General features: G+C 27.8%; 1 long non-coding RNA gene across 1 annotated transcript; it reads left to right on the top strand.

Moving 5' to 3' along the window:
• Positions 1 to 1,578: 1,578 nt before the first annotated feature.
• LOC136079863 (uncharacterized) lies at positions 1,579 to 7,632 on the top strand. The gene is made up of 3 exons (XR_010638283.1): positions 1,579 to 1,712; positions 6,749 to 7,106; positions 7,344 to 7,632. It is a non-coding gene; the product is annotated as an uncharacterized LOC136079863 (long non-coding RNA).
• Positions 7,633 to 18,772: the final 11,140 nt, after the last annotated feature.

Genomic DNA, 18,772 nt, shown 5'->3' with positions numbered 1-18,772 from the left:
ATGAGAGATAGAACAAAATAATTCTAAACTCGTGGTATGTTATACATTAGGTAATGAATTATGTTATGTATGTTACACATTAGGTAATGTAGCATGTTATGTATTGTAGTGATGTGCGAATTGCAAAATTTTCACTTTTTCAAGCCTCTATTTAGCTTGGTTAGGGCAAGAACAGTTGGTTTGATTCGGTTCGTTCACAACAGTTTTAAAGTTCGGGTTCGGTTCGGTTTAGTAACAACTAAAGTTCGGGTTCGGTTCGGTTCTGTCGTAGATAAGGTTCTAGTTCGGTTCGTTCGGTTCGGGTTCGGTTCGTTTCCCATCTCTATTTAAAACCCAGCAAACAAACGACGTCGCATCAACGTCTAAGCATGATTGAAATTTTTAACGTTGAAACTTTCAACGTCGTTTCCTCGTTAATTTAGTAAAGTAACGTTGCAAAATACGACGTCGTTTCGACGTCTTAGTTATGTTAAAAGTTTAACGTCGGAATTTTAAACGTCACTTCCACGTTGATTTATAGTTGATAAACTAACATGATTATTCAACGTTGAAACGACGTTTTTAATTTCAGTTTGATATCGAGGCAGATTATTATAAGGTATTTTAAAAATAATAATGGCGAAATATGCTTTTTTTTATTGTATTTTATTTAAAAGTTAATATTTAAAAATTATTCATAACTATATATTATTAATATATTGGTAATATTTAAAAATTATTCATAACTATATATAATGTTTTACTTGAAATTCGCAAATAGCTATTTACAAGTTATCTGAAGTATATTTTAGATTTATGGATAACAATTAATTTAAATTTTTTTTGGTTTATAATTTCATTATTTGTTTTACTTGCAGAAAGTTGCAATGCCTAAATGCAATTTTAATATTATTAGTAATAATTATTAAAAAGAATCCGTGTTTTTTTATGTAAGATTGTTTTACACATCTTTAATTACAAACATACATATTTTTAAGAGTACTCGAATTAATATTAATATTTACACATACACACACATGCACACGCTCACACACACACACACACACACACACACACACACACACACATATATATATATGTATATGTATATATATATATATATATATATATATATATATATATATATATATATATATATTCATATATATATATATATATTCATATATATATATATATATATATATATATATATATATATATATATATATATATATATATATATATATATATATATATATATATATATATATATATATGTAAATAATGTTAGTGTATTTTACAAATGGAGTGCTCAATGTTCTTAAAGAACAGAGCAATAATAAATTAGTAAAAAAACACTTATCTAACTTTTATCTTCTACTTTAAGTTTCACTATTGCTGGATCATCAGGAAGAGTTCCTCCTGATGATCCAGCAATGGTGAAAATCATACTCTTCCTGATGATCCAGCAATGGTGAAACTTAAAGTAGAAGATAAAAATTAGATAAGTGTTTTTTACTAATTTATATATATATATATATATATATATATATATATATATATATATATATATATGTATATATATATATATATATATATATATATATATATATATAAATAGAGATTTTTATTAATGAGTAAAATTGAAGGAAGGTTTGGTGGAGTTGTTTTGTGTTAATAAGCGTTGAAGCTTTAAAAGTTGAATTTGTTAGTGTGAGTGTGTCACATCTGTGGTAAACATTTATAGAGTATATAAATTTATTTTTTATTAGCAATAATTTTAATTACTAGCTATTACCTGGACATGTTTACTCCAAGGGGAACAGAGTCCTAGCCTCAAAACATAGCACCCCTTTTAGGCTTTTCCCTTTAATCTGTCACGTCTGTGGATGTTACATCTGTGGAATACAGGAAGCAATAGACATGAAACCAAATAACAATTTTACTTGTATATGGATTTTTTAATGTCTATTTATACTATTTGATAATGTCTATTTATACTATAGTAGAACAGGCTAGACAACAAATAACAATTTTACTTGTATATGGATTTTTTAATGTCTATTTATACTATTTTTAATATTTTAAAACTTTGCTCATTTAGCCAATTAATTATTAGAGAAAAGATAAATGTTTCTAGCCTGATAGATTACAAAGATGGGAAAGATAGAAAAAACTAGAGAATTAAAAAAACTAAGTATGAGAAAGGCGAGGGAGAAGATGAAAGTTGAAAACCCAGAAAAGTATGAAGAACAAAAACAAAAAGATAGAGAAAGAAAAAAAGCAACACGGAAGAAAATTCATGAACTTTCAGAAAGGGATAAAAGATCAGTAAGAAAAGGTTGGAAGGAAAGGACCAAAAGAAGTCGGGAAATGAAAAAGAAAAGACAACAACTAATTAAATATTTGTCAACACCACCTGAAAGTCCAATTGTAAATATTCCTATCGACAATGAACTAGACTTCAATGTACTTCCTGGTCCCAGTCAAGAATCTAGTTCCAGAAAAAGCAGCGGGCTAAAAATTCGTAGAAAGTATAGAGATGGGTTAAAGAAAAAAATCCAAAAATTAGAAGAAAAAAACAAATTGTTAAAGCAAAGAGGTGATAAATACAAACAAAACTTCCACAGTCTGCAGTCTGCAAAAGATAAGACTCCTCAAAAGGTGGTTAAAAAAATGACTAGTGGTACAAAATGCTCAAAGGAAGTAAAGAGAAGCTTGCTTTTTAGCAAAGTGTTAAAGACACAAATACAATCAAATTTTTCTACTGAAAGATGTATTAAAAAAAAAAAGGTTTTTGCCAGGGTATTAAGCGGAAAGATAATAAAGAAGTACAGACTTCAAAGAAGCTTTAACAATCTTACTTCTAGGTATATCTTACCACGCAATCCATATCATACACATCAACTCTCAAATATACTGAAACAACGAAAACTTAAGATGGAAGTACAAAACTTTTTAGAAAAAGATAGTTCTAGTAGACTTAAAAATGCTGGGAAAAAAGAAACAATAACAAGAAACAAATTGAAAAATTGAATGATACAATATTAAATTTGTATAATGACTTTAAACAAACAAACGAGTTCAATTCAACATCTTATAGCACATTTTGTAAATTAAGACCCTTTTGGGTAGTTCAACCAGACTTCCGTAAACGAGATACTTGTCTTTGTATTGACCATGAGAATTTTGCTTTGGTTCTTGAAAAGTTGTATACTTTAAAGATATTGGCATATAAATATCCCACTGACTTACTAAAAAGTATAACATGTGATGGCGAGCTGAGAGAATTGTGCCTAGAAAGAAAATGTAGAGTATGCTGTTTAAACAAAAAAATAGTTTGTAAAGATTTGAGAATGAACAAGCAACTTTTCCCCAATGGTCTTAAAAAAGAGTTGAAGTTTTGGTAAAAGGTAAAATGAAGACATGTTTCAAAACTGTAAAAGAAGAGTTAACATTAACTAAAAAACAGCTGTTTCTACTTTTTATTAATAACCTTTGGAAAAGTTTATGAGGCATGTATGCAATATAAAACACCAGTACAAAGCTACATCAGAAATAAAAAATAACTTGGGGCCTAGGGATATTTTAATTCATTGTGATTTTTCAGAAAATTACAATTGCAAATACTCAAAAGAAATTCAATCGCTCCATTTTGGTGGATCAAGAAACCAAGTGTCAATCCATACAGTTGTGGTGTGCTATTACAGTATTTCTGAAAACAAAATAAAGGCCAAATCTTACTGTACATTTTCAGATAACAGGCTTTGCTGGGATTTCAGAGTTTCATTGTTCAGATAACACGACTTTGTTGGGATTTGTGCACATTTAAAGCCTGTTATTAATGACTTGAAAGAAAAGCTGCTTATCATTGAAACAGTTCATTTTCTTAGCTATAGTACTTCTCAACAGTACCGAAACAAGTCTATGTTATGGACAAGGGAAAGATATTCCTGATATTAATTGTTTGGTTGAAGAAATAAAAGAAAAGTGTCCAAGTATAACCATCTATACTATTAAAAAAACAGATTTCAATCTCTATGAGAAATGTGTACCCAAAAACCTAACAACTTTCAAGGGGACTTTACAAATTCATGAGGTGTTTTGGAGTTCCACCAAAAAAGAAACGTTGTATATGAGAAGGCTGATATGCACTGAATGTGACAATGGTGCAAAATGCAATCACTATAGTATTGGAGAAGTACTAATCCCTACTGAATCTTTGACAGCTCTTCATCCTCGTATCCTTTTAATGTATAAATTTAAATTGGCTCATATTGAATAGTGCAAACTTTTGCATTGCTTAAATGTTCTAGGTACTTAACCATCAAGAATGTTTGAACATTAATATTTAGTTTTTCAGCGAGCCTTGTATTTTCATAAAATATTGAAATAAGTTGTGCATCAAAAACCTTATTTAACTGTTATTTAATTTTGTAATTTTTTTTTTTTATAAATAATTTTATTTGTTTTTGTTTTAAGAAATTCCTTAACATACTTTACCAGGTCAACGATCCTTGAAAAGGAAGAAAGCACTTGCTAAAGGAACAATATCCAAAGGTTTGGCACAAGAAAACCAAGGCCCAAGTAAATGTAAAAAGAAAAAGACAAGACTAAGTTATCACAGTGTTTATGGCGATAGTGAGGAGGACAGCTTGTCTATTAAAATGAATGACTTTGTGATTGTGAAGTTTCAAACTTCCAAAAAAATTGTCAAATACTATGTTGGGTTAATTCAAGCCTTAGTTGCAGATGGAAATGAGTTTGTCATAAATTTTTTGAGAAGATCTGACCATGAATTTTTTACGTTTCCGGAGAAAGATGACATATCTGTCATCGATAAAGGCTATGTAGTGTTTATATTGTAAAAACTATTGATTACAGATGATTATAATTTTTGAAAATTACTTGAACCACACTTATAGCTGTTACAGCATAAGTGATATTACTCTTAACGTCACGTCTGTAGTAAAGTTGTCACGTCTGTGAATTACGCTATATGTATATATATATATATATATATTTATTTATTTATTTAATAATATATTTTAGGGAAGGTTTTGCAAATGGCCATTGCTAATATCTTCATTTTTTTTATTTTATTCTTCATTTATCTTCTTTCTCTCTCTTCCTTTTCACTGTTAAAAAACACCTCCGTCATATGGCGGAGGTGTTTTTTTTACAATGAAAAGAAATTGTCACATATTGCTTATAATATCATGTTGTTGTTTTTTGTTCAATGTTTGTATTGTTCTGTTTTATTATTTTTTCCTTTTAGTTTGTTTAATGTTGGTCATACATTTTTAAAATCGTATATATTTTTAAAAGTGTATATCTATATATGTATGTATACACTTCTATGAGAGTGTATATAGGCGTCTATGTGTATTTCTGTATGCAAAAGTACATATATGTGTGTAAACTGTGTACGCATATTTATACACCTGTATATGTGTATATATACTTTATTTCTGTTATGTTTTTTATCAGTTTAGATTTTTTAATAGTATTACTTTAATGTCAAATTTTTTTTCTTATATTTAATCTGTTATTGTTATTTTTATTATAATTATCTTTATCACTGGAATTATTATTTTTTATTTTATTATTATTTTTCTTATTTTCTTGTTTTCTATTTAAATAATTGTTTAATGTCATTGTTAGTTGTTACGTTTTATCAAATTTTTAACTGTTTGTATCTGTCTAACATTGTACATATATTTGTGTTTATAAAAACATGTAACTTATTATTTTTATCATTATTATTTTTATTACTATTATTGTTATTGTTATTATTAGTAGTTTTTATATGTCTTTATGTTGTAATTTTAATTTTTATTTTTGTAAATATTATTTTTATTATTATAATTATTATTATTTTAATCAGTTTTATTAGGTGTTTACCTAATATTAGTAATATTACTATTTGTAAACAACTTTAAAATGTAACCACCACCCACCAATTTTATTTGGTCATGGAAAAAGTCATGGAAATCCTAAATTTTCATTGAAAGTCATGGAAAATTCATGGAACTTTTTAAAATGACCTTTATTTTTTTTCTACTTGTGATATTTTTAGGATGCAAAGAAAAGTACTAGTATGTCTAGTCTAAGTACTTTTTGAAAAAATTGATTGGCCACCCTGAGTATACCACATGTGTTACCACAATCATCAGGCAAGTAGTAACTTGCCTGATGATTGTGGTAACACATGAAACTCAGAGCATTATTAAACTATAATACATTAGCATTAGCATTTACCTAATTCATGGTACTGCGGGTAACAGTAACATATATACTATATAGCTCTAGTTTATCTATTGAGCACTCTTTTAAGTATACAATATTATACATGATAATATAAAGATATTTTCTTTATTCATATATATCCACTTTCAACTTGAAGTTTCACCATTGCTGGATCATCAGGAAGAGTTACTAAATCTCAAAAAAAGTTCAATTTATAAAAAAAAATATTTTACAGGAATTAATAATAATTTATAACTTCCTGTAAAATATTTTTTTCTATAAATTAAATTTTTTTTTAGATTTAGTAACTCTTCCTGATGATCCAGCAATGGTGAAATTTCAAGTCGAAGAAAAAAGTTAGATAAGTGTTTTTTACTAATTTATATATATATATATATATATATATATATATATATATATATATATATATATATATATATATATATATATATATATATATATATATTATGTATATGAATAAAAGTATTAAGTTGTTGTTATTATATTTATTTATTTATAGAAATAAAAGTAATCGATTGTTATGTCATCACAGATAATGCAATGGAGAAAAATTAATGAAGCAGTTATTTATTAACTGAGTCAAAAAGCATAATAGAAACAAATGTAGAACAAATAAATGTTTCACATAATGAAGTTGTTTCGAAAATATTTCTTTAATCAGTAATACTTACTAATTTCGTAAAGAAAATCAGTTTAACTGATATTTAGTTTAAAAAGAAAAATGATGAAGTTGTCTTTTGACATGTTTAAGGATGATGACAAACAGACTTCAATCAAAGTTCTATTTGGTTGGTTCAAAGGGATAAGTAACAGTGAAATTACCAATGGAAGGATAAATGTTTACAAAGCTATAATTGGTAGGATATTATTTTGATTTTAAGTCTTAAATTTAATTTTAAGTGTTTATTTCACTTTAATGGCTGCCTGTTGAAAATAAATGTTAAATTCACAAAAAATAGGTATTCATATAAAAAAAAAAAAATTATTTTATATAAACACTTAAAATAATATGAATAAATAAATTTTTATTTCCTCTATTCTCCACAGTTTTATTTGCTTGATTAAATTTGAATATTTTTGCATTTATTTACTAGAATCGATTAAGCGCTATTAATCAAAAGCAACAGACAAAAAAACTCGTACATGATTAGCCTCCTGCTTGAAGAATGCACCTCATTGTTTAAATGAAAGTAAACGGAAATCCTACAAGCATGAAAAAGAAGATAAAGAAGTTAATAAAAAAGGTGATAAATCAAAAAGATGGTACCTGTGAAGTAGAAGGTGAGTTAAACGAAAACGAAGGTAGTTGCAAAAATGAAAAATAAGTTACTCTATTATCCCAACTTGTAAAACTTTTTAAATAAATACATTTTAGTAATTTTTTTCAAAGTGTTATCTTTCAAAAACGTTTAAAAAACGTAACATAAGTTCAACCTTGTTTTTTTAATGTTGAATCAATGTTGATATTTCAACGCCGCTTTCTTGTTTCCAAATCAACGCTTAAATCAAAGTTTGTAAATAAACGTCAGTTCAACGTTAATTTATTGCCGTTGAATCAAGGTTGATATTTCAACGTCGATTTTTGTTTCCAAATCAACGCATAAATCAACGTTTGTAAATTAACGTCAGTTCAACGTTAGTTTATAGACGATGAATTAATGTTGATATTTTAACGTCGATTTTTTGTTTCCAATTCAACGCTTAAATCAACGCGTTTCCAACATTGAATCAACGTCAAAATGCTTGCTGGGTATGTGCAAAGGTAGATTTTTATTACCGGTTTTTGCATTTAATCTGGTGGTTTTTTTCATTTAACCTGGCGGTTTTTTGCATTCAATCTTTAAAATTTATATAAATTTTATAATGCATGCTATGAATTGCTTAAATGATTGTAATAAAAATACAAATTTTTAAAAATTGTAACTTTATTCTCTATTAATGTCATCCCATTAACACATTGCGTAAGAAAAGATTCGCAGTGTCTCACGAAGTTTGAAAGATCTTGTTCACTGTGGACTATGTTTAAACAATTTAATGCTAATATCACGGCTATGTTACGGCCTCTTGATGACAATATACGTTGATTTGGGGTCGTTCCTCGGAGACTGTACCCGTGGTTTCTTATCGTATGAAGATTGAACGGACTTTCATCAATACAATAATATTTCTGTAACGTTATTGCAATGTCAAGTTTCAATACCATAAAACATATTTTTCTTCCCTCTTTTACCTCTGCAGTATTGCGTCTTTCACTAATGAGTCCTAAAATTTTATATGCATAATTAAATTTTATTAACCATCACCATAATGTAGGGACATTGATACCAATTCCCAATTCTACCTTTACCTCGCATTAATTACAGTTTCTGTTATCTCCGATTAACTCATCTAGCTTATTTCTTATTTCCTCCACCTCTAATACCAAGGTTGATATTAACTGTTAATATATATCGATGGACCAGGCGTCGTATTGAAGTCTCATTTCTATAAACAAATTCTTTTACACTTTTTCCCTTCGTTAGTTACAAGATTAATGATCAAATTTCTTATTTCAACATTAATTTCATTGTCTTCATGAGTTATTCATTTTAGAGTTTTAAAAAATTAAAGAGAAAACAGGCTTAAATTGTATATAAGGAAGTTAAATTAAATGAAGGAATAAAAGCAAAACTATTTATCATGATAAAGAAAAACCGCCAGATTGACTGCAAAAAAACGCCAGATTAAATGCAAAAAACCACCAGATTAAATGAAAAAACCCGCCAGATTAAATGAAAAAACCCACTAGATTCGGGCAAAAAACCCCAAGATTAAATGCAAAAACCGGAAAAGTACAATTTATCAAAAAGAACTTCCCAGTAACAGCTATCAAAGGCTTTTTCTGCATCCAAGAAATGTGAACAGGTGAATTTTTGCTGTAGCAATATTTATTAGTTTCACTAATTACAAGTTCTGCAAGTTGAAGAGTTAGATTTAAATCCAAATTGTAGCGGGCGAGTGTTCTTGATCTACGGACTTATTTTTAAAATCAGGTATTCTAGAACTTTTGTAAAAATCGGTATTATACTAATACCTCGATAGTTGTTTGGATTAACCAAAGATTTTCTGTATAATTTAACTATAATGGTATTATGATAGATAAAGACATTGATTTCGGAGTCCATCCATAACTGATTGAAAAATTAAAGAAATTAATTAGCCATTGCGTCAATGCGTCACAATTTGCGTATTTCAAATATTCAGTAACAATAAATAAATAATTCAGTAACAATAAATATTTTTTTGAGCCATTTTATACATATTATAAGTCAAAGAATTAAAATATTTTGGAAATCCGGTATCTCTCCATTTTCGAAAATGATACGACAGAACCTTTTTATATCGGCTAAAATTGGGAGCCCATCAGGGTTTGGAATCAATATATTGTTTTTTCTGGTTACAGTATTTGCAATGAACTGCATTTGCACTATTGATAATGATTTTATAAATTTGGTTTAGCTCGTTTTCATAACTACCAGTTGTAATGTTCAGTTTATTAAAACTAGCATTTAGGTGCTCATTATATGAGTTTAAAAAAACTGTTGTTTCCGCAGGCATAACTTGGAATATAACTTTTTTCTCCTGCTATCTTTTTAATATTTTCTTGAGATAAGTTTAATAAAGATTGATATTGGTGATCGCCTATATTTTGAAAATATTTTGAAAGGAAGGAGGATTAACAATACATTTGTAATACATATGAGATGCATTTTTTAAGAGAGCAATGTGATTTATGTAAGAAGAGTTCGGTAAGGTATGATGTTGATATGTATATGTGGGACCAGAGCCTTCAGTTACATCAATTAATTCTAGGTTATTTGATTCTATAAAATTCGATAAAACCACCGTGTTATTGTTTTTCTTAGAACTTGAGCTCTCTAATAGATCGTATATTCCGTTTGGAAACGATTGGAAGTCACCAAGCTAAATAAAAATCCTTTTATTGTGTCCAGCTGACTTTTGTATTCTCCCAGCATAATTTTATTATTATGTTACGAAGATAGATCAGGGGCTAATCTAGACCGTTTTCGACAGCGTCGACCTTATTTGGCCCCCTAAATTAAAAATTGAGGACCTTTTTTTTTTTTTCAATATGAATATTTAATATAAATAATTAATTTTTGCGAAAAAACGCCGATATTTGGCAATATTTCCTCTATATTTCTCCGCGTTTATCAACTGCAGGTAAATGTTTACCTGCAGTTAATAAAATCCGTATTTGGTATCTTTTCCAATCTTGATTGGGGATCTGTCTCTTGCGACGCATTCCTCTCAATGAAGTAATGCTACATTTTAGCCACATACACTCGTTGTTTCCATTCAGCTATTCCTTTGGAACATACTCCACAGTATTTTTATTCAGGAAATGAACAATATAAAACATATCTTTACACTGTAAATTATGTAAACAATATAAACTGTTTATGCACATTATATAAAACTCTGGATTATGGTCCGACCTCGTCACGTCATTGTAATGTTTATCACCTCATTCGAAATGGCAGAAGCTTTGAATTGTTCTGAAAACGTAAACATTAAAAAACCGTTTAAATTATTTTCTTTCTTTCGAGTTTTAATGACAATGTAAACATTTTTTACGCTGTTTTTTCATTTCTAAGTACCTAATTGAGCTTCAGTAAATAATAAATTATTGCTAATTAGTAACTAACTCTTTTAGCAACATGTTTTAGGCCTTGTTGAATGGATAATTTTTTATACCATAGTATGTTTATATTGTATGTACGTATATAAGCATGTCAAAATTTAGCAATAATAAAAAATAAACGACATAAATTCCGTATAAAAGTTATCTATACTTTATTATAAACAATTTGGTGGTTAATTTACGCAAATTGTATGAAATTCAAATTTAAAAGTTCAAAATAGTAAAAAAGTGATTAAGATAAATCTTTACATTACTTTACAGTATGTTGTTGTTTGAACAATTTTAAACACAACAGGTTTTTAGCATATTTATTATCAATTCCTAACAACTTCTTGGTTCTTTTATATCCACTTCTTCGCGTGATCTCCTACCACTTTTATAATTACTTTTTCAAGTGATACAATCTTTCTTAACTCTTTTGTAACTTTTTTACCTGATACAATCTTTCTAGCTCTTGTACAGCTAACCTTACCACTATTGCAAATCAATTTTTAATTCAAAAAAAAAAAGAAACTGTGCCGAAATATTGCACGACGTAAATATTAGTACATATTTTTTCACTGGAATAAAACTTATATCATTTTTTTGGCACATCTTCATAATGATTTTCTTATAACATTCTTAATTATCAAAAACTCTTTAAGGATTTTCTCTTATTTTTTGCTATGTTAGGGATCGTCCATATAGTACGTAACGCAAACTTTCACAATAAACAAAACAAATAGGATCAAAAGTTTTCCTTCGCAGAGTTTTAATTAAATATAAAATCAGATTAGCCCGTTCAGGTTAATGAAAATCGACGCGTAAAAGAGCTTTATTTCGCCGATTTCTGTTTTTTAAATATATTTTACGTTGCGTAATTTATGGACAATCCCTTATCACCGCATTCAACATGACTGCTGATGCGATTTTTTTCGTTTGACGTCAGAGCGACTTAATGGCTAAGAATTAGAAAAAGTAAGGTCAGCAAATATCGTTTATATATATATATATATATATATACATACTCTTCCTGATGATCCAGCAATGGTGAAACTTAAAGTAGAAGATAAAAGTTAGATAAGTGTTTTTTACTAATTTATTATTGCTCTGTTCTTTAAGAACATTGAGCACTCTATTTGTAAAATACACTAACATAATTTACACACATATATATATATATATATATATATATATATATATATATATATATATATATATATATATATATATATATATATATATATATATATATATATATATATATATATATATATATATATATATATATATATATATATATATATATATGGCTATTTCCACGATGGAAGAGATAAATTTCGTGTTTAAAAATTTCTTATTTCAAAAAAATTTTTTTTTTAATTGTAGTTTAAACACCTTAAAATTATTGTTAAAATAAATTTTGAGTTGAAAATATTTGAACCGAGTAGATATATTTGATGAATGTTAGCAGCAGTTTTTTCTTTTTATTATTCAAAAAAGTGAGTAATATTTGAGGGCAAGTTATTGCAATATTTTAAATAAAACATATCCATATTTTTGTTTAGAAAGAATCTTTGAGATTACATATATGTCTTGAGTAAAAAAACTTTTACTCTTTAAAAATAATTTAAGAGTTTTTTGGTCACATACACACCTGCAAAAAAAAGGTTGCGTTACTGAACTAAAAGTTAAAAAAGTTTAATTATCACAATGAAATTAGATTTAAGGCAAAGTTTTTTTAGAAATTATATATTTTAATGTAAATTTTTCATCAAAATTAAAAAAAAATTGGTCAAAAAGCATTATATTAACTTATAGTTTAAAAGCTGTCGCGTCACTGAACCCATCAACGGGGTAAATAGCGTTTTATAAAATAGCGTGGTAAGGAAGTCAAAATATCATCCAAATGTTCAGATTTCGTTGTGGGTTTTATTCGAGTAGATTTTGTATTTTAGTATTGTGAAAGGCTATTATTAAATATTAGTAAACTATTGGATTTATGGTGGCATTTTCTTATAAAGTTGTAAATTTTTTAGAAATGGAATCAAAATTAGAAGTAAAAAAAAAACTGTATGCAGAATACCAAGCTAATTATGTTTCTCGGAATGCTGTAAAAAAGAAAGATAAAAAGAATGTCCAGAGTAAGATCTAAGAGATATCGAGAAAAATTGAAAGCCGATCCTAATAAAAAAGCAGCTTATACTGCTAAAGCAAAATTAAGAGTTGTAAAAAGTCGCGCTCTAAAAAGAAAACTTTTAAATCAATCTCAAAGACTAAGCTCATCTTTTAAAAACGTTCAACAAAGAGGAAAAGCATTGAAAAAAGTTTAAAAAGCACTACCAACTTCAAAGAAGAAACAGTCTAAAATTCTTTTTATTCTTTTAAATAGCTCTGCTTGTAAAGATAATTTGGGTCTACCACCAGCATGTTCAAAGCTGTATGGTCTTACTAAAAGCGATGTTTTAGCAGATATAAACTTTTATGATGAGGATGAAGTTTCCCAAATAAAACAAAAAAGTTGTCACTCGAATTCAATTATCTGACGGAAAAGCAAACAAAATACAGTTACTCATTTATATTATACGCTAAAAGAAGATTTCGAGTTATTTAAGGAAAAGCATCAGCACATAAAAATTGGGTTCAGCAAATTTTGCGACCTTTCCGCATAATGTTTTGCGTTTGTAGTTTGCATGAAAATATGCGATTTACTGTAGATGCATTAACAAAATCAATTCAAGCGTCTTCGATCAAAGTTGGATCTGAAATGATAAATAACTTTGTTTGTGAACCGTACACATGCGGTTGCGCCTATGAAAAATGTGTTGCATGCAAAGGTATGAAACAGTTCGATAAACACTTGCAAACTGTTAATCCATTTGGTTTCAAAGTATCCTGGGACGAGTGGAGAAAGCCTGAAACTAAAACATATGCAAACATTGAAAAAATTTCAAAAAAGTCTACTGTTACAGAACTCATCCAACACATATCAGCGATGCGTGATAAGTTCGTTAAACACGCATTTGTAAAGAAAAACCAATCAAAAATTTTTAAGAAACTGAAGGAAGTTTGGATGAGTATTAATTCTGAAATTGCGGTAATCCATGTTGACTGAGCTGGAAACGCACATGTTCATCAATAATGCCACTTCTCAGTTCAAAAACAAAAGCATTATGGCTGCAATGGTTGTGTTTGAAAAACATTTTCATAAAAAATTCTTCTGGCATTTCACGGGAAAGTTGACGGAATAAGAGCTACTGTTAAGCAAATCGCAGCCCTTAGAGTTAAATCTAGTCAATGCGAGATCAGGTCAGCAGCAGATTTTGCGCTAGCATTACAAGATTTGCAAATATCTGTAATTTATATGTATATATGTAATTTTTGACAAATGATGTAGAATTCAGCAAGGGGTGTACAAGCTTACGTGTTCGTGTGGGGGAATTTATATTGGGGAAACAAAAAAGAAAATTTTGCAAAGAAGCATAGAACACCAAACTAATAGCATGAGTGGCAATCGGCATGTTTCTGAAGCAACTGAACATTTCAAAGAATGCCATGGGATATTCGACTTGCTGCACCCAAAAACTTTATCTATAAATAACAACTATCATCAAAGGAAAATAAGGGAATCGCTTGAAATCAACTATGCGCAAACATCTCAGGAGGTTAAACAATACCCGGTATTGCTTAACAGAGATAACGGGGTAAAAGTTGCTTCAAATAGTTGGAGACCACTATTTAAAAAAATCATAAAAAAACAAAACAATTTTTATTGACGTCGTCTGTGTTAATGGCTTCTTTATGGTTTTTAAAACTATAACTAAAACAATATAAATTGTAACGGTTTCTAAATTGTTATTTTACGTCTGATGACTACAAATTAGACCGAAATATCACCAAAAAAAAAAATTAGTTAGTACGATGCTGTTTTGATGTTTTATAACTTATTATAAATTTTACGTACAACAAGAAATGTCGCTTAAACACTTTTGACAATTAAAAGTTTATTTTGCTACATCTTTTTTTTTTTACTATAAATATATTTATAGCTTATTTTGTGAAAAAGTCAAAAGTGATTTTTTTTTGCGTTTTGAAAAATGGCTGCAGTATGATACAATCAATGATATATATTAACTAGATGTCTAACTTCCAAAAAAAAGTGAAGCAAATTTTTTTTTGCCACCAGCATCTGATTGGTTAATAACTTGTTTTGCCACCAGCATCTGATTGGTTAATAACTTGTTTTGCCACCAGCATCTGATTGGTTAACAGATATTACGGAAAAACGAATAGCAAAAATAAAACAAAACGAAAAAATATTTGCGTCAGTTAAATTAGAAAATGTGTTTAAAAGTTAGTCAAATTGGAATTAGATAATTATATATTTTAATGTAAATTTTTCATCAAAATTAAAAAATTTTTTTTGTGAAACGCTTTAGTATTGGATAATTTTATAAATGTAGGTTAAAATTAATGTCAGTTACTTTTAATTTTCTATTATAAAAAACAGCTGGTAATTTTAGTTTAAAGGAAAAAGATTTTGAACCTTCGGAAATTATCAGAAGTATATGTATTTTAAATATTTACATATGAATACCGAGACATAAAGTTTACTTAGACTCGTTCCAGATTATATCATATATAATATAATGTGAATATACATATATATATATATATATATATATATATATATATATATATATATATATATATATATATATATATATATATATATATATTCAAATGATATTTTATATGATTAAGTCTCGGATAATGTCGGATAATGTCGGATAAAGTCTCGGATAATGAATACCGAGACATAAAGTTTACTTAGACTCGTTCCAGATTATATCATATATAATATAATGTGAATATACATATATATATATATATATATATATATATATATATATATATATATATATATATATATATATATATATATATTCAAATGATATTTTATATGATTAAGTCTCGGATAATGTGTGTGCGTGTGTGTATGTATTTATGAAACAAGAAAGATATATTTTTGAAAACAGTACTCTTTATTATTTAGAATAATAAATATGGTTAATAACTGCTCGGTCAACGACTATAAAAGCAGATTTGATAAAAGTAGTTTAATTTCTTTTCACAGGTTTCCTTTAAATGATGAAATTCTTTGTAAAAAATGGACAACGGCAGCTAAATGTTTACAAATTACACCTAGTAAATATAGTAGAATCTGCAGTAAACATTTTAAATTAGAAGATTTTGAGTGCCGAGAGAATGGGAAACGTGTTCTGAAAAAAATATTGTGCCTTATATATTTTTGACTTCCATGTATCATTGAACAAAAATAACAAGCGGAATCAGCTACATAATGATGACACATCACACATTAAAAAAACAATTTGTTCTATTTCGAATAAAGAGGTAACAGAGCCTGACACCCTAACCCTAACCCTGTAATTACAAATAAGATTTAAAAAAAGAAACTTAAACAAAGTTCTCTAAAAAAACTATTACTTAGAAAAAAGATTAAAATATTAAAACAAAAGCTTAAACGAAAAGATAACAAAATAGCTTCACTTAGCAAATTTATTCAAAAATTAGAGAAGAAAAAAATTATTTCCATTGAAGTTGCCAAATTACTTGAGAACAACTTCTCTGGACTGACTCGAGAACTTTTGAAATCTGAATTAAAAAATAGAGGCAAAAAAGGGTATAGATACTCTGAAGAAGTTAAAAATTTGCCTTAACACTGCACTTTTATTCCCCAAAAGCATATGAATTTGTTAAATCTTCATTTTCATTACCTGCCGTAAGCTCACTTTCAAACTGGACATCATCGGTAGATTGTTCGCCTGGGTTTTTGGAGATGTTTTCAAATTTTTACAGAATGAGACCTTTGAGGACTCATCATACAAAGAATGCGCATTAATATTTGATTCTATGCATATCAGGGCTGCTCTGCGGTATGATAATGTTACTGGATCATACGAAGGTTTTGCTAGTTTTGGAAACAATATTCTAGCATATGACCAAGATAAATTAGCAACAGAAGAACTTGTTTTTATGGTTGTCGGATTGAAAGGCCATTGGAAATGTCCTATAGGCTACATATTGTGTGATAAAATTTCCTCAACAGATTTAAGTTGCTTAATTAAAAATGCTTTAGATTTATAACGCTATTCTGAATGTTTGGAGTATAACATGTGATGGACTTATTTTCAACTTTAGTGCTATGAAGAATCTTGGGTGTTCATTTGGAAGTAAAATTATAGAGATACATGGTAGTTTTCCCCATCCTGAATATGATCATCCTTTATATTATATCCCTGATCCTTGTCATTTGCTTAAATTAGCTCGAAACGCTTTGTGTAGTATCATTGTTGATGAACAAAATCGATATATTAAGTGGGATCATATTAAAGCATTGCATAAACTGCAAGAAGAAGAAGGATTTAAGTTTGCAAATAAACTTGGCAATTACCACATTGACTTTCACAGACATAAAATGAATTTTAAATTTATTTTAACATGTAAAATGTCACAAGATCACGTTGAATTATTACCTGCTTGTATTCGCGGCAAAAATGGTTTCAATAACAATTCAGATGCACGCCAGTTAAAATCTGCTTTGAAAAGAATTAATTAAGAAACTCTATCATAGGATCAAAATTTAGAAACTGCCTTACTTTGACCAAAGATCTTCTGGCTCAATCTTTTTATTAAAATGGAGTAAAAGGAGATCTCCTCTTATTGAACAAAATACATTATCTAGTGAGGATTCTAACTATTTTAAAGACCTTGCTGGTTGTCTGTCCTCAGTCTCTACTTCAATTTATAAAGAAGCTATACTTGGATATATTGCAGGGTTCATTGCTAGAAAACTTATTAAACAATTATTTGTCTGACTTGTGCCAATAGTTTAATTTCTCAGAAGACTTTGTCCACTGATCATGATTATACTTTATTTTGCAGTTCATCATGGAGAAGTTTTATAACTTTTAAAAATCGAGGTGGTTTAATCTTTCCATCCTGTAGTGTTTTAAAGATTGTCGAAAAATTTGAGCATGTTTTTAAAGTTTTGGTGTCTGGGACAGACCCTCATATTTTAAAAATATCTTCTAAAAAAAATCTTAAAACCGTTCTAGTTCACTTCATAAATCAAAAACTTGCAAATGATGCGCTGTTTACTAAACTAAATATGAATGATTTAGAACATGAGATTTTAACTGAAGGCATGCATTCTTCGCAGCTTTTAAAAAAAATTATAGAGAAATATTTAACATTGAAATGAATTGCATAAAGGAAAGATTGGATTACGCCAAGAGTCCAATAAGCTTGTTTTGTTAAAAATTTTATGAAAAATAACAGTAGTAATATTTAGTATTATTTGTATGCTATTTATGTCAAAAAAGAAAATTACTTCTTTAAAAAAATAATATAATTACTGAAAATTCCTTAACTGTAACTGTAAACTGTAAGTTACAGTATTTTTAACTAATTAAAATTTTTTAATTGAAAACCTACATTAAAATATATACCTATTTATATCAGCAACACTTTTGATTTCTTTCATAATGGAATATGTGTACTTTTATAACAATAACTCAAAGGTTTCCAGCAGGGTACTTTTAAGTTACAGTTGTAAAAGTCAAAAACATATTTTTTGCCAACATATATCTGTATTTGCCAAATAAAAATGTAATATCTTTGTATTATATAATAACTTCTAACTTTCTTTATCTATTAACGCTTTTAAATAGCTGTTTTTAAATAACAGTTTATAAATAAATATGTTCAATATTAATTTGTCCAATGTTTAAAGTTAACATCGCCAGAAAATTTTCT

Source organism: Hydra vulgaris, chromosome 04 (genome assembly GCF_038396675.1).
Source record: "Hydra vulgaris chromosome 04, alternate assembly HydraT2T_AEP".
NCBI classification, from domain to species: domain Eukaryota; kingdom Metazoa; phylum Cnidaria; class Hydrozoa; order Anthoathecata; family Hydridae; genus Hydra; species Hydra vulgaris.
Note: the sequence above shows the minus strand (reverse complement) of the source record. Positions and strands in the feature narration are given on the sequence as shown.